At 38.5% G+C, this 18,351-nt stretch overlaps 1 protein-coding gene across 16 annotated transcripts in view; it reads left to right on the forward strand.

Moving 5' to 3' along the window:
- The window catches only part of LOC126766105 (plasma membrane calcium-transporting ATPase 3), a 211,527-nt gene that overhangs the window by 23,958 nt on the left and 169,218 nt on the right, over nucleotides 1-18,351 (forward strand). Inside the window, exon 1 of one of the 16 annotated variants that reach the window (XM_050483908.1) lies at nucleotides 7,426-7,446. The exons of the other annotated variants lie outside the window; for them this stretch is intronic. The gene's annotated coding sequence lies outside the window, so the exon portion shown is untranslated. Of the gene's footprint in view, nucleotides 1-7,425; nucleotides 7,447-18,351 lie in introns of those variants that run through there. 16 annotated transcript variants of the gene reach the window in all.

Consider the following 18,351-nt stretch of genomic DNA (forward strand, 5'->3'; position numbering starts at 1 on the left):
TTCTTTATTAAAACCAAAATTGCCTTATGTAAGACGTATTAAAAATTATTTCAATGTGTCTCGGAAAAAAGAAAGTGCAGTGCATTTGCCCTTGGTTTTGTATCTTGCGAAATCGAAAAATCGGGTAAAGTTTAGAATAACACACCCCGATTCGGGGTAAAAATGGGTATATATGGATAGAGGACGTCCAGATCAAGAAAAAGAATATATATAGTTGCCGCTGACTTATGGTTTTTGAGATATTTGCATTTAAAGTTACAAATTAGATTGTTTAAAATGCGTGTTTCTCCTATTGATAAAGAAAAAACAATAAAGAAAACAAATAATACCCCAATGACAGGAAAAAAATAACACATTATTAGTTTTTCGCATAGAATTCCATTCTGCATTTGGCCGCTCTTCAAAAAAATAACCCTGGTCGGACCAACACCTGTTCGTGCTCAGATCTTTCGAGTTGAACTTCTTTTTGTGTTGGCGGTGTTTCTGACGGATCCAACACAGTGAATTATCAAGATAATGACAACTCTGAAAGATTTTACATTAATCATCACACGATAATGAATTTTATATTGGCGGCAGTCATTCTTTTTTCTTATATTTATTATTTATTCCTTCTTCCATTACAAAATATGGCAACACTAATTTTTTGCTTGTTTGCAACCATTTTCTTATTGTATGAATAAATGGATTTCAACCAAAGTTTAATATGGAATTAAAGTTATTTTTAAACTATTTAATATAAAATAATTGGTTAGAAAGGAATTAGTGAAGTGTTAGTGCATATAAAAGTTACAAATATAAGTGTAAAATTCCTTATAAATCGGAGAAACACGCATTTTAAATAGTTGATTTTTGTATTTTAAATGCAAATATCTCAAAAACCATAAGTCAACGGCAACTATATATATGATCAGGAGGACCTCCTATATCCGTACATAGCCATTTTAACCCCGAAATCGGAGAATACTATTCTAAAGCCGAAAAATCTAAGTTCCTTCGTAGGACAATAGTTTTTGCCACGTTATGCCGGGTAAAAGTTCTACACCCCCCTTTACGGAAAGAGAAACGAGTTTGTTATAAATAAGGACAATTCAGTTTTAATCCCACATTTTTTATTAGTTTGAGTTTTACGGAAAATATAGTGCACGATATTCCCCACCTTTTACTGAGTCAGAAATTGAGCAGCTCATTCTCTTTGACCAACATTGTTGTGTAGATAGAGAAATCCTATACACTCCTCCTCGTATGTTTTGAATCATTCCTGTTCCTGCAAAGCAAATTTTGCGAAATTTCTTCCTCTGCCTAAGGAAGCATAATTTATTCTATAGTTGGCTTATTGCAGAACGAAGCTGCTGGTCACTTTCATTTCACGCGGCAACTCGAGCTCTTCGTCTGCAATGAGTGGTGATTTGACTACAAGTACGCCATTCACTGAGAGGGAGGTGAAGGTGTTAATGGCTCTGCTATGAATGGCGGTCAGTGCTCGTCGGAAGTTAGTGGCGTCCGAAGTCTGGTCGGCGTATTCTTTGATTTCGTCGACGTAGTTGAGGAATGACCTCTTCATGCTCCTAGGAGGCTGTTCCGCTCCAAGCAGATGACTGCAGGGATAGTTTCTGCAAAAGCTGGAACTGCTTAGGAAAAGGTTCATTATGCTCCTTAACTGGGAGCATACAGGCTTCACTATGCAGGTCTATCAAGAGGGATCCTGTCGTAGTCCGGAGTGCAATGTTTTGCCATGTTTGTAGCTTCCTCGTCTGCTGTTCCAGGCGACTATATTGGTGTGGCGTAGTTAAGGATCGGCCGGCCGATTGCCTTGTATGTTGCCAACAACGCTTCTTCCTCTTTTCCCCATGTGTTACCGGCTAGCGACTTTGATTTTGTTGCGGCTCTACTTTAGCAATAATTGCGGGCGTGAAGAAGCACAGGCTGTTAAAAGTCACACCTAAAATCTTAGGGTTGATGACAGTCGGAATCTTAACGCCATCGACTACAATATTACGGGCAAGAAGTGTTATTCATTGTGCAGAATGTCGAATCATCTATCTGTTCCGTCAGCTCCATACCCCTACGAGTGTTTGACAGATAGGAGGGCCGAGGCTTATTATCCGCATCGACGGTTGTCACACTTGAGTGTGGTTTGACGAGCCATGGATGATTGTGGCTGGGGCAGACTCCTACAGTAAGGGACAACGAATAATACACTCCACTCTCATGTGGTGTGCCGGCTGGAACGCATTCGGAAATGACAACAGCCAGATCAATAGTCTTACTGATTTAATGTTCCGACGTAGTACGGTCTGACAACCGTAACAGACGGTGTGAGGAACCTGGAGGTGCCTTGTGGCCCTCGCACGGTAATTGGGCAGGATGAAGGTATAGGAGATTGATCAGACTGGAAATCATGCTGCCTAGTTAAGCTCCGTGAGACCGTGGAGGCTCCTTGTTGGTCACTCGACTGGAGTAATGTCACATTGCGCGAACTAGGTGCATATTGCATTGCTATCGCAGTATTGCATTGGCAGCCACATAAGGTGTGGACCACTCCTTTTGTGCGTTAAGCCCTGAACAGTTCCTAAGACAGTTCAACCATTGCATGTACATAGGTTATGGTCTGGTCTTTTGACGCAAACGAAGCAGTTTCCTTCCTTCGGCCCTTCTTGAACTCAACCCTACTGCTAGGTGTTGCTCTACAAATGATGATATTATTAACTTATTATTTACCGATGCCAACGGTTTGATCCTTGAAATTACAGCCCTTGGCTGGATAAAGTTTGGGTCAATACCGGTATCGTAGAACTGGCTGCTAAGGTAATTAATATTGGTCATCCATCGTCCACTGTATGACAAGCAGCGCCATGCAGCTTCACAATTTTTTGAAATTATCGAATCTCCTTTTCTCGCAATAATTCGTTGCATGTGCTATGTAGCACGTAGCTTCGCTTAGTTGGAACCAGATGTTGTCAAGGTCATCTTCTTCCAATTGCGGCCATTAAAGTGTCGATATATACATAGGTATAGATATATACCGCTCTCCAATGACAGTAACGGTGTCACCAGCTTCTTTTCGAATAAAGCACCGACCGATGATTCCACCAGACCAAAAACCACACCAAATTTTCAATTTAGGTGAATTTAATGGTTGTCCATGTATAATTTGTGGATCTTTTTCGCAAAAGAATCCACAGTTTTGTTCATTTACCGTACCACTCAGATAAAAGTGGGTCTCATTGAAGAAGATAATTTCCTTAAAAAATCATCGTTATAGATTTCAAGTTGTTCTAAGGCAAAATCAGCACATTAACGATGTTTACTCAGTGCTTGAATGAGAAAAATTTTATACGGGTGCTATTCCAAATCCTTTCTCAAAATCCGTTCTATACAGTCCAAATTCTCGAGAACTTCTTGGAAACGACAAATTGGACCCAGGACATTCTTCCCCCGGCGGGTACTGCGTCGAACGCTCTCAGAGCGGGAGTGTTTTCATTCATTCGACCGACATGACCTTGCCAGCGAAGCCGCTGTCTTTTCATTCACTGAGCTATGTAAATGTCGTCATATATCTCGTACAAGCTCATCGTTCCATCGACTACGGTATTTGCCGTTGCCAATTCACAAAGGAGCACAAATCTTCCATAGAACCTTTCTCTCATCAGATGTTGTCATCGTTCATGCCTCTGCACTATATGGGATGATGAGTGATTTGTAGAGTTTGGTCTTTGTTCGTCGGGAGAGGACTTCACTTCTCAATTGTCTACTCAGTCTAAAGTAGCACTTGTTGGCAAGAATTATTCTGGTTAGATCTCTAAGCTGACGTTATTTTTAGTGTTAATGCTGCTTCCATGATAAACGAAATTATCTACGACTTCGAAGTATGATTGTCAACAGTAACGTGGGAGCCTAGTCGCGAGTGCGACGACTGTTTGTTTGGTAACAGGAGATATTTCGTCTTGTTTGTTCACAACCAGCCTCACATTTATTCCTTTTTCCCAGGAATAGATTGAAGAAGTCACACGTCAGCGAGTCTCCTTGTCTGAAACCTCGATTGGTATCCAACGGTTCGGAGAGTTGCTTTCCGATCCTGACGGGAATTTGAATAGCTCGACCAGCAATTCAGCTGCCCCTCCGCTTTGTTGTTCTGACAAGTAATTGCTATTAGAACTTCCTAATGGTCGGGCAATAGAACGTCTGTTCCATCGTCATCGATTTGGGAATCGAGTTCACCATCTCCTGATGTTATGTTTTCACTGCCATTCAGCAGCCAGGAGAAGTGGTCCCTCCATAATTTCAGTATGTTTTGGGCATCAGTCACCAGAACACTTCGAGGGGTTCAAAAATTGTATGCTCTGGTCTTGAAACCTTCTGTTAGTCGCCGCATCCTTTTGTAGAATTTTCGTGTATTACGATTGTTGGCCAGCTTGAGAAGCCTTTGTACTCACTCATTTCGGCCTCTTTCTTTTTTTTGCTGCAAATACGTTTCGCTTCCTTCTTCAACTCTCGGTTCTATCCCATCCCTGGCCCTCCAAAAAGGCCTGGTGCCACCGAAATACACCACTTCTTGCTAAAGCAACATCTGGGTAAGCCTACTTGATTATATCAAATGACTGTGGTAGATTTTCCGAGTTACATTCACACAGAATTTAAACGCGTACCACTGCTCTAATGAACTCTGCATTTCCGGCTTGCACCACTTAGAGAAACTCGTCGCGCGAAAATGTTTGTCCTGACTTCCCAGGTGCTCGGAGACAACTGACCCGCCGCTCGTTCGTTAGCTAGGAACGCCCTCTATCGAATCCAGTTTGTGAGCGCTCCGAAGTACAGTGATGGCGGAAGAAAATCAGTCCTTTTATTTTCCGGACAAACCCTGTATGTACGTGGTCTAATAATCTCACTGATTGTACTTGAGAAAAAATTTGCAAAATTACTAAGGAAAATATAAAATGTCAATGGAATACATAACATTCACTAAAATTTATAGTCATAATTATTATTATTTTTGTTTTAATTTGGAACACATGGTTATGTCTTTATATATATAAATCTTCTGACCGTGTGTTTGTAATTGAACTGCTCCTAAACGGCTGGACCGATTTTGATACAATTTTTTGTGTGTGTTCAAGGAGATTCGAAAATGGTTTAGATTCACAAATTGGTCCACTGGAAAATGTTTTTTAAAATTAATTTTCCATTTGTAATTAATTACTAATTTTAGAATGTTTGACCGATAGATTGCGCTACCATCGCAGTATCCAACATTCAAACCTTAAATTGGCGTAAACGTGCAATAAACAAAACGATGCCAAAGTAAAAGGCGACATCTGTTGACAAGTTTTCATAACGTGTACAGAGTTGTTCGTTCTTCTGTGATAAATTGGGTGATTCAATACATCTATGGGTAGCTATAACATTTATTTCATACCTGCTAACTATTGGAGGGGGTATCTTGACAGGCAATTTAAAATTGCAAAAGATCTGGCATAAAAAAATAGCAGCATATGTAACTGAAGTGCTGATAAAAAGGTCTATTAAAATTTGAGATATACAGAAATCCTTTCGAAGCATTGCAAGACTGATGCCATAACCTTGCCAGCCGATTTTTTTTGTCTTTCCACGCTTGAGAACCGTTTCTTAATATGCAGTCCACCTGGCTGACAATTGATTGGACTCGATTGATTTCACTGATGCACAGCGTAAATTCAATAGTATTTTTACCCCAAAAACCAATTCTTTCTTAACGCACGAAATGGTTTTTGATTCATTTTTGTTGCTTCACCAAAAATGCGATTATTCCTTAACTAGATATTTATAATCTAACTAATAGAAATCATATAGATGGTATTAGTAGTATAACCTATGTATCAGCCACAGTAAAACGTGGGCGGGTCCTCTAGTTTAGAAATATATTTTATATTTATATTGTACATTGTTTTGACTTCTAACAGATTTGTATTATAAATCCTATGTTCTAATTTTATCAATCTGAATCTCTGTGTTAAATTTTACTAAAAACGGTTCAGAAGTAAGATGAAAAAGTGACGCATAAGGGGTCTTCGCTTGCTCTTGCAAGATTGCAGATTGCAACAATACTATACCGAAATATACTAGGGCACGGAGCACCCATTGCAGAATCTAGTGATATACTGATGAACGGCTGATTCGGTCAATTTATTGTGAATGACTATTATGCATGGCTATTGTGAATTGGCACATCTTCTGCATAAATTTTTAACAAAAAAAAACTGTCACAAATCTTTATAATATAAATAGAAATTATAAAATCTATTTGAAACTTACCTTCCTCAACCATTTAACGACGTAATATGTCTTTATGTAAAATGACAGCTAAAACAGGGTTGCAATTATATTTTTGCGTGACATTGCACGCAAATATACATGGGTTTTGGTCTGACATATTTTACAGCCATTGCAAATAATTTTCTGCGTGTGTTTGTTGTTGTGCCGGTGCACCAAGAGGAAATATATGCAATTCTTGCACCGTGCAAAGGTTTTGCAAGAGCAAGCGAATACCCCTATAATTTTTATATTTATAGATTTTGAATTAACTCGTTCTTAAACTTATCAAAGCTAACAATTGGGTGTTTAGTTTCAGTTTATTTATCTGTATATGCTTTTTTAAAGTTTTTAGTTTGTTTTTTAAGTATAGGCAACTTGACACTACTTTTGTCGAATATCGATTATGTTTTTTATATATCGTTGCATGTTTTCTTTACAATTTTAAGGGTTTTATTAAATTAATAGATCATTCGGCGTAAGTATTGGAATGGCCCATTATATTTTACCTTAATTAATATTTTGCCTTACCTAATTTTAATGCGGTTTTCTTACAGTAATGATATTTTTTAACCGCAAATTATGTACTAATGTTTATACAACGCACAGTTAACAACAGCTCTGTAATTTTTATGAAAAACTCAATCGATCAACGTAAAATGTCCTTGTAAATATGATAATTTTAAGTGAAATTCCTCTTGCCAAAATTTTTTTTTACATTAAGTATATCTCAACTCATATTGCTATTAATATGAACATAACTATATAGTTATTTATATACAAGAGTGTAAACATTTTAGCTTCATCAACCTTCACAGCTCTGCTGATTGAGTTCGTGACTACTACCCATTTGCATGCCCAACGTGTATACTATTAAAATTACTTTAACAAAAACCCATCAGCCATTAATAAACGCATTGCGTAAGCCAAGAATATATGAATGTATAAAACTATCGCTTTCACCACAAAAAAAAATTTGTTTGAAGTTGAACGTGAGTTAATTTCGGGAAAATTCGAATAGACAATAATGGTGAACGAATAAATAAGCTTTAAAAATTATTTTTCAATTAGTAATTTTGTACAAATACATTGAAAGAATATTACAACAATTTGAAAAACTTGCTCAGCTCGTGGAGAAAAATCCCACAACTGTACTAGGTAAGCCACAATTCGGAAACAGTAAACATTAAGTTAAGGGATTCTGGTAAAGAATCTACAATTCCTGGGAATGCACTTATTGATTGAAATTAAATTTTGAAGCGTTCAGCCATTTGGGTTTTAATTCATACGCACAATTATAGTGTTTCTGTATGTATGTAAAAACTCTTTAGGAAATTTTCAAAATTTGAAAAGTGAACTTTCTGAATATGTGATGGTTATTTTGAGAAATGAAAATTAGTTGGTGAAATTTTAGTGTGAATGAAAAAACGAAAATTCCTGTGTAAAATGTATGGGAACCTAAAAAAAATATCGACCCCTTAGAGTTAAGCTACAGCGCCTGGCTTGAGGGAGGATTTTTTGTTTGTCAATCACTAACATTTGAGGGGTAAGAGTTGAAAAAAAAATTCAAAACTTTTTTTTGAAGCACTCTAATGCCCATGTTGGACAAGTGCTTCCTGAGCCTACAGTGCCCTGTGTAGAGTGCGATAAGGAGGGAGGTTAATTATATCCTTAAACCTTGAGAGGTTGTACCCTCCTAAAAGTACCTTGGCATGGCGCATTCCTGCAGCCTGCTGCCAGTGCTGTTGCTTCCTTACTCTCTCTTCCGTGCGGAGCAGCTCCTTAAGAGTGTGGGATTAATCCATACTAGTATGATAAAAGTCAATGTAAATTTGAAATCGTAAAATTTACTTAACCGATCGTTATGGATTTTGGTTTTCATATTTTTAATGGTATTAGAAAAGATAGGATATTTATTGTTGTTTTATACGTATATTTTTTTTATGAATTGTTAAAAACGTGTTTTTGTAGACATTATTATCAATACATAGTATAAAAGAAAGTCGAATTTCTGTCTCTATGTCCCTTTGTACGCTTAAAACTTCAAAACTAAGCAACGGATTTTGATGTGGCGGGGAGGGGGGCTTCTAAGAGGGGGGTATTATGAAGTTTCCGTCTAGATGGAAACAGATTTTCGAACGAAACGGCGCATATTTGAACTAAATCCGATCGCTGTAACATTTTTTCAATCACTTTATCTATTACACAAAAGCCGCACCAAAACCCGTCTGACGAGTCATCAACGAAGTGTGTGGTCTGGCGTTGTCCTGGTGGAACACTACACCCTTTCTGTTGGCCAATTCTGGACGCTTCTGGTCGTTCGCCTGCTTCAAGCCGTCCAGTTGTTCGCAGTAGATGGTAGAGTTAAGCGTCTGGCCATAAAGGAGCAGCTCGTAGTGGATGATTCCCATCCAATCCCACCAAACACACAGCAAAACCTTCCTGGTCCTGGCCTTCCTGTTTGGGACGATTCACCGGCCTTCGATCACGACCGTTTTCGCTGGATATTGTCGTATGTGATCCATTCGTCGCCAGACACCATCCGCTTAAAAAATGGGTCGAGTTCGTTCCGTTTCAGCAGCATATCGCAGGTGTTGATTCGATCCAGAAGGTTTTTTTGCGTCAAATCATGCGGCATCCAAACATCAAAATTTTGTGTATCTAGTCTTCTGCAGATGGTTTAAAATGGTTTGGTGACTAACTCCCATCTTCTGGGCGATGTCATGAGATGCCACTTGCCGTCCTAACTCGATGTTTTCCGTGATTTGATCGGTATTCGTCGTCACAATCAGCAATTAGTGGTTTTTGTTAGATTATGAACTTGCGAGGCACCTCTTTTGTACAGAGCTTTCGCCTCTTTAAGGTGACCACTGCCTTCATTGTCCTCGGTGCTCATTTCGTCTTTTTTCAACTTATCCTCCAACTGGTGCAGAGCCCAAATTCAACAGTATTTCCCCCCAAAAATTAATGCTTTATTATCACCCGCAATGCTTTATGACCAATTTTTTTTAAACTAGTAGTAGTAGTATTATATGTCAGCCACAGTAAAACGTGGGCGGGTCCTCTAGTTTGTGAAATAAATTTGAAAATTGAAAAAAATTATTGGGAAGGTATGATTGTCAAGAAATTTGAAAATCTAGCAAAGCAAAGATGATCATCGCAGTACAGTATTGGTGTATATGTACATATAGTATATATTTAGTTATTGTTTTTTTTTTGTTTGTCAATGAGATTCAGATGTAAGTATACTTTTACTAACCAGTAAGAAATTAATGTTTCCCTTTTTTCAACCGTTCGGCTCTAAAGATACGGAAAGCAATCCGACAGGCATACATACTGTAGTTGAATCATTCAACCCCTTGCTGAGTAATATATTGTATATACACTTAAATGTATTTTGGTATACATACTATGTATGTACATACTATATACATGTATATGCAAATATACATATACACGACCATATGTTCATAAGTATTAATCGAGCGTTTAAAACGAGTTCGATGTTTGTTTTAAGTTCCAAATTTAAATATGTAAGTACATTCAGTTATCGGCTTTAGTTAAAATATGTAAATATTTATAAGAGCAAATAGTACGATTTGTGACTGAAGAACAAGGTGTATATTGGGACTAAGTACTAACGTTATGTACTGAATTTTTTTTTTAATAACTTCGCATGAATATGACATGGATGATTAGTCTGATATATAAACACTGACCATCTTTTCAACACATAATATTCCATAGCTTTTTTAATTTTTTTTAAGTTATTAACAGTTCTCGTTTGTGTATATACTCATGTATAAATACGTATTTTTGCCAGACCAAGATAAGATTATATGTACAGAAGTACGTATAAACAGTCACGCAGATATAAGTACGCACAAAACATTTCCTTGATTTGCCAATAATAAAGTTATTAAATAAGTAAATATACTAGAAAAATATATAAAAACACAAATCTTTATTTGATTATATAAATGTAAAATGAAATGCATCACAATTTTATAAAACGCAAAAAATCAGTTTCGTAGCGCAGAAAATTATACGTAGTCCTAACAAGAATGCATTCTACAACTATTATTAGGTACGTAACTAATAGCCCTGACAGACGAGCAAAATTAATGCGCCTTAAGCAACGCTAATGCGCATTGAAATTTTATGGTGACAGACTTGTGCATTTATACAGCTGATAGTGAAATTTGTTTATTTATTACAAAAAAAGTTAAATAAAAGAGTGCGAAAAAGTTAAGAATTTTGGAAAAATGGATAGCAAACTGTGCGTTGTTTATTTTCTGCCATCTAAGCATATTAAAATTTGTTTTTGGTAATATACTTGCACATAATTTAATTAGCAATATAAAAACTGTTTACCTCTGAAGCTGTAAACACAAATAAGGCGGCAGATTTCAAGCGACATCTGTCAAACAATAGCAGAAACTAGCCATTTTTGTGCAGTGTCGCCTACTAAAATTTAGTAAATTCAGCTAAATGTACCAATTTTTTTTACATTATAGCCCTGAGGAGCAAAATTAATGCGCTTTAAGCAACGCTAATGCGCATTGAAATTTTATGGTGACAGACGGCAGACTTGTGCATTTGGACAGCTGATAGTGAAATTTGTTTATTTATTAAAACAAAAAGTGAAATGAAAGTGTGTGAAAAAGTGAAGAATATTGGAAAAATGGATAGCAAACTGTGCGTTGTTTATTTTCTGTCATCTAAAAATATTAAAATTTGTTTTTGTTAATATACTTGCACATAATTTAATTAGCAATATAAAAACTGTTTACCTCTGAAGCTGTAAACAGAAACAAGGCGGCAGATTTCAAGCGACATCTGTCAAACAATAGCAAAAATCTGTCATTTTTAACCAATGTTGCCTACTACATTCAGCCAAATGCACGAAATTCTTGTGCATTACAAACTTGCATTCACATGGGTCAAATGCGTAAATAAATATAAATTAAGCCCGCTAATGCATATTAGCGCTGTAGTCTGTCAGGGCTATTAAGCAACACTAATGTGCATTGAAATTTTATGGTGACAGACGGAGGACTTGTGCATTTATTTAACTGGGTCAAATGCGCAAGTAAATGTAAATTATGCCCGCTAATGCATATTATCGCTGTCGTCTATCAGGGCTATTACTAATAGCCGAAACAACCAAAAAACGCTACTCCCTTCCTTCCTTTGCCTTCCTTAGCAAGCAAAATGTGTTAAAAGTTGAGCCCATAGTAAAAACGCAGAAATCAGCCATCTTTGTTTTCATTTGAACAATGTTTCCATTGCTCAATACGCACAATATGCTCAATACGCTGTTTCGGCTATAACTTGCATTAACATGGGTCAAATGCGCAAGTAAATGTAAATTAAGTCCGCTAATGCATATTAGCGCTGTCGTCTGTCAGGGCTATAAGTTCACGCTGCTTTTTTTTTATGAAAATGCAATTTTATTGTAAGAAAATGGTTACAAATGAATTATTCGAAGTAAATCTGCCTCTCGCTAATCACAGCTTCATCACATCTTCTGCTATTACGGTAAAACTGTTCATCTTGTGTTGCTATCCAAGAATCAAGCCATTTTTGATGTCGTCGTCAGCAAAAAATTGGACATATTCGTACAACCAAGAGTATGTGACACATAAACAAAGTCACTTATGTGGCAGTGCAGTTTCTCAAGTTTTGGATATATCAAAACCGATCACCACTAAATATTGGAGCCATTTATTAACAAATAGCGGGGACTTAGTTGCACACCTAATATTATATAATAATATATTAATTAGTTACTACTTATTTGGGTCTCCTTTATCTGCACTATCGTCTCCAACCGATTTTTTATTGAAATTAGGATTTTATTTTTGGTTTGAGCCGTTATTTGGTTTCACTCATACGCCAAACTATCTTTTAGTTCCTAATTATTCCCGTATGTTTGTTTCATTTATGCCGGATTTTTATTCATCCCACAAATGTTCTGTCGGTTTAAGTTCCAGTGATTGAGGTGGCGAATGGAGTTTTTTCTGTAAATTATAAAGTAAACGCTCCTTGACAATATGGGATGTGTGCTTCGGATCATTATCTTGTTGAAAATACTAGGCTACACAAAGACCTAACTCGCTTATGGAACCTTACTAATTGCTTGTCGGAACGTCCAAATGAACGCAGTGGTCTATATTTCTTTCCACAAAGTCCATTTTCCCAACTCCATTCGCCAACATGCAGCCCTATGCGTCGTCTGAACCACTTCCGGTTTTTTCATACACTTGTGGCCACGCAAACCTTACCACATTACTTTCTTAACTTTTTTTTGGGACTTTTTCGTTCGTTCGGAATTTTCTACAATTTTGTTTTTTTTTTTTTATGTTTTTAGTAAGCATAAGTAAACCAAATTATATTACCTAACTATAATTATAGTTTTTAATTTATTACGTTTAATGAGTAAAGCACAAATTAGCGTTTCTGTGCTTATACAAAAGCGGCCGATTTTGTTGTTTTTAAAGTGATACACCGACTAAACTTCGTGTTTCGATAAAAAAAAATTAAAATGTTAATTTCAATTATAATGTAAATGTAATTAAATTAAAAAAATTAAAATTTAATTTTTTCATCGCTTGTCAGTCTCTTACATTTTGAGCTCATTTTGTAAAGCTCAATATCTTTCAATTGATTTATCTAAGTATGTATGTATAGCTGAATGTGTTTTGTTTTTCATTTTTAATATTTTTGATTAATAACATTCATTAAGTTATTTCTAAATAAAAAATTTCTATACCGCAAAAAGTTCCGCTATAAAGTGTAGTCAAATATGCATAATACTTGAAAATTTTGAGTGGTAAGGTTTGCATGGCCACGAGTGTATGTATGTATAAGTACGCAAACGTATGTACATGCATGCCTGCTGTGACATCATACATACTTAATGTAGTTTGTAGACATAGGTTGGGGTTTAGTTATGACGCATGTTATGATGCTGACGTTCGAGTAGACTATTGTTAGACTATGAAGCGTTGCTCTGAAATTTGTACTGATGATTTCTTTGCATTTGGAATGACTATTACCTTCAGGGTTGCCAGTTTTTTTAATTCAAAAATTACAAAATCTAATTTTAATGATGTTGAGATTAGAAAATTAATTTTCATTTTAACTTTTTAATATACTGAATACTTGTGCTCACATAATTATGCCACTGCTTGGCAAAGTTACATTTCAGAATATAAAGTCATCGAAGTAAGTTTATTATAACTTTAGACATCTGTATAATGGTATGGAAAAAGCTTCAGTTATCTGTGTCAAAGTTGCTACCGATCAAATTGAAAGGTGAATTTTTAATTTAGATTTTTCCAAGTGCTATGATTACTGGAAAATTCGTTGGCATAAGTGTATTGCAGCAGGAGGAGTTTACTTTGAAGGAGATGAAATGGACAAAATTCACCTTTCAATTCGATTACAGTAGTATACTGTATTCCATATCAAGAAGGTGTTTTGACAAGAGAAATTTTTTTTTTTTATGATTTCTTAATACATACTTATGTAAAAGTACATACATGTACAAAAGTACAATTTTACTAAGTTGATTATAATTATTTGGATATCTTAAAACGATATGTGAAATGAAATTGATAAAAATCTGCAAGAGAAATGTATTAAAACTATAAAAAAATAAAAAACTTGTAAAATTCAACGTGTCAAGAAAGTGTTTTGACTTGTACTGTATTTCACTTCAACCAGGATTTTTCCGTTTGAATTTAGTGAAAAAATTGTGCTACGGTCGGTTGTATGTTTAAAAAATTAAAATGCCTGATGTGGCTCAATTGGTATACTATAATCACCAGATCCGTAAAAGTGTGGAACAGTTATCAATAGTGTTCTGCAAGTAGACAATTTATAATATTTTAATATATGCAAACAAGGAAGGTAGGTTGGAAGCAAAGAATTCCAGTGGATGGCCGCGTAAAATATCTGACAGAGAAGAGCGAAAAATGATAAGAAAAATACACAATGACCCACGAATTTCGACCATAGCCCTACTAATTTCCACAATGAGTGTGGTGTCACTATTTCACACTCATGAAACTGTAAGACAAATTCTTAACCGGAATGGGTTTACATCAGTTTACAAGGACCAACAGTACAAAAGTATTTCAAAATTAACGGAATTTAAATTTGACTTTTTCTAGAGGAAGAGTTAAGAATGCTTTGCATTATTTTAGGAAAAATAAGATCAATGGAAATCTGCTCTTTGAAAATAGAAAAACAACATTCAACGACGATAGACAAAGAACACGTTAATAATAGAATTGCAGATGCAAACTGAACGATTCAAAGATGAGCATCAAGCGAAAGCTAGCGTTTCCGAGAGACCACCAGCAAACGGCTTAAAGTTTCTAGGATCTATTGGTTTGAAGTGATGAATCCTAGTTTAATGTGGGGACCACCGCCACAAGAATTAACCCAACGATATCAAAAAAAATGTAAGACATGGTGGGTCATCAGTCCATGGTATGGGGATGCTTCACTTCATTCGGAGTAGGGCCAAATGGCTGGCAGAATTTACAGAAATATTTTAGCAGAACATTTCAACGAAAATTATGCCGATGTTTTATCTTCTTCTTCTTCTTCTTAATTGGCGTAGACACCGCTTACGCGATTATAGCCGAGTTCACAACAGCGCGCCAGTCGTTTCTTCTTTTCGCTGCGTGGCGCCAATTGGATATTCCAAGCGAAGCCAGGTCCTTCTCCACTTGGTCCTTCCAACGGAGTGGAGGTCTTCCTCTTCCTCTGCTTCCCCCGGCGGGTACTGCATCGAATACTTTCAGAGCTGGAGTGTTTTCATCCATCCGGACAACATGACCTAGCCAGCGTAGCCGCTGTCTTTTAATTCGCTGAACTATGTCAATGTCGTCATATACATATCTCGTACAGCTCATCGTTCCATCGGATGCGATATTCGCCGTGGCCAATGCGCAAAGGACCATAAATCTTTCGCAGAATTTTTCTCTCGAAAACTCGTAACGTGGACTCATCGGTTGCTGTCATCGCCCAAGCCTCTGCACCATATAGCAGGACGGCAATTATGAGCGACTTATAGAGTTTAGCTTTTGTTCGTCGAGAGAGGACTTTACTTTTCAATTGCCTACTCAGTCCGAAGTAGCACCTGTTGGCAAGAGCAATCCTGCGTTGGATTTCCAGGCTGACATTATTAGTGGTGTTAATGCTGGTTCCTAAATAGACGAAATTATCTACAACTTCAAAGTTATGACTGTCAACAGTGACGTGAGAGCCAAGTCGCGAGTGCGACGACTGTTTGTTTGATGACAGGAGATATTTCGTTTTGCCCTCGTTCACTACCAGACCCATTTTCTCTGCTTCCTTGTCCAGCCTAGAGAAAGCAGAACTAACGGCGCGGGTGTTGAGGCCGAAGATATCAATATCGTCGGCATACGCCAGCAGCTGTACACTCTTTTAGAAGATGGTACCTTCTCTGTTTAGTTCTGCAGCTCGAACTATTTTCTCCAGGAGCAGGTTGAAGAAGTCGCACGATAGGGAGTCGCCCTGTCTGAAACCTCGTTTGGTATCGAACGGCTCGGAGAGGTCCTTCCCGATCTTGACGGAGCTTTTCGTGTTGTTCAACGTCAGTTTACACAGCCGTATTAGTTTTGCGGGGATACCAAATTCAGACATCGCGGCATAAAGGCAGCTCCTTTTCATGCTGTCGAAAGCAGCTTTGAAATCGACGAAGAGGTGGTGTGTGTCGATTCTCCTTTCACGGGTCTTTTCCAAGATTTGGCGCATGGTGAATATCTGGTCGGTTGTTGATTTTCCAGGTCTAAAGCCACACTGATAAGGTCCAATCAGTTTGTTGACGGTGGGCTTTAATCTTTCACACAATACGCTCGATAGAACCATATATGCGATGTTGAGGAGGCTAATCCCACGGTATTTGGCGCAGATTGTGGGGTCTCCTTTTTTATGGATTGGGCATAGCACACTTAAATTCCAATCGTTGGGCATGCTCTCGTCCGACCATATTTTACAAAGAAGCTGATGCATGCTCCCTATTAGTTCTTCGCCGCCGTGTTTGAATAGCTCGGCCGGTAGTCCGTCGGCCCCTGCCGCTTTGTTGTTCTTGAGGCGGGCAATTGCTATTCGAACTTCTTCATGGTCGGGTAATGGAACGTCTGCTCCATCGTCATCGATTGGGGAATCGGGTTCTCCTCCTGGTGTTGTGCGTTCACTGCCATTCAGCAGGCTGGAGAAGTGTTCCCTCCATAATTTAACTATGCGCTGGGCATCAGTGACTAGATCACCTTTGGGGGTTCTACAAGAGTATGCTCCGGTCTTGAAACCTTCTGTAAGCCGCCGCATTTTTTCGTAGAATTTTCGAGCATTACCCCTGTCGGCCAGCTTATCAAGCTCTTCGTACTCACGCATTTCGGCCTCTTTCTTCTTCTGTCTGCAAATGCGTCTCGCTTCCCTCTTCAACTCTCGGTATCTATCCCATCCCGCACGTGTAGTGGTCGATCGTAACGTTGCGAGGTAGGCAGCCTGTTTTCTCTCCGCTGCGACACGGCACTCTTCGTCGTACCAGCTGTTCTTTTGCTCTTTCCGAAAACCAATGGTTTCGGTTGCAGCTGTACGTAAGGAATTTGAAATGCCGTCCCACAGTTCCCTTATACCGAGTTGTTGACTAGTGCTCTCAGAGAGCAGGAGTGCAAGCCGAGTAGAAAATCGTTCGGCTGTCTGTTGTGATTGCAGCTTCTCGACGTCGAACCGTCCTTGTGTTTGTTGGCGTGCGTTTTTTGCTGCACAGAGGCGAGTGCGAATCTTAGCTGCAACAAGATAGTGGTCCGAGTCGATGTTAGGACCTCGGAGCGCACGCACATCTAAAACACTGGAGACGTGTCTTCCGGCTATCACAACATGATCGATCTGGTTGGTAGTTTTTCGATCCGGAGACAGCCAGGTAGCTTGATGAATCTTCTTATGCTGGAATCTAGTACTACAGATAACCATATTTCGGGCCCCGGCGAAGTCAATCAGCCTCAACCCATTTGGGGATGTTTCGTCGTGGAGGCTGAATTTACCGACCGTAGTGCCAAATATACCTTCTTTGCCCACCCTGGCGTTAAAGTCGCCAAGCACGATTTTGACATCGTGGCGGGGGCAGCTCTCATAAGCGCGCTCCAAGCGCTCATAGAAGGCATCTTTGGTCTCATCGTCCTTCTCATCCGTCGGGGCGTGGGCGCAAATCAGCGATATGTTGAAGAACCTCGCTTTGATGCGGATTGTGGCTAGACGTTCATTCACCGGAGTGAATGATAGTACTCGGCGACGGAGTCTCTCTCCCACCACGAATCCAACACCAAACTTGCGCTCCTTTATATGGCCACTGTAGTAAATGTCACAAGGACCTACTCGTCTCTGTCCTTGTCCCGTCCATCGCATTTCTTGGACGGCGGTGATGTCAGCCTTTATTTTTGCGAGGACATCAACCAGCTGGGCAGCGGCACCTTCCCAATTAAGGGTCCGGACATTCCAGGTGCATGCCCTCAAATCGTAGTCCTTATTCCGTTTGCCATGGTCGTCATCAAAAGGGGGGTCTCTCATCCGAGGCTGTGTTTTCTTTTTCATTGGTATTGTTTTTTACGTGGCGGGTCCCAAGCCCAGCGCACAACCCTATGTAGGGAATGTTTCGCCTTCTCACATTAGCTCACCTTCGAACGGATGTTCTTAGGCTACCCAGAGGATACTTGGTCAAAGACCGGAAGTAGTGAGCTGCTTGAGCCATGTGTAAAAGAATCGTTTCTGGCCACTCCCAAGTGAATGGCGATCAGAGAACTTTCCTCACTTGCGTGAACTTCTACACATGACTCCATCCTCCATGATGTTTTATCACTAGCTTGTATTTTTCAGCAGAGTAGCGACCAAAAGCACAGGTTAAGGACTGGCTTGCAATGAATCACATCAAGTGTTCCGAGTGGCTTGCCTTAACCCTTGAATTAAGCCTCATAGAGAATCTATGGGGAATTATTTAAAGAGCAATTGCGGCGAAAAAAAACT

The sequence above is a fragment of the Bactrocera neohumeralis genome, unplaced genomic scaffold (genome assembly GCF_024586455.1).
Source record: "Bactrocera neohumeralis isolate Rockhampton unplaced genomic scaffold, APGP_CSIRO_Bneo_wtdbg2-racon-allhic-juicebox.fasta_v2 cluster11, whole genome shotgun sequence".
NCBI classification, from domain to species: domain Eukaryota; kingdom Metazoa; phylum Arthropoda; class Insecta; order Diptera; family Tephritidae; genus Bactrocera; species Bactrocera neohumeralis.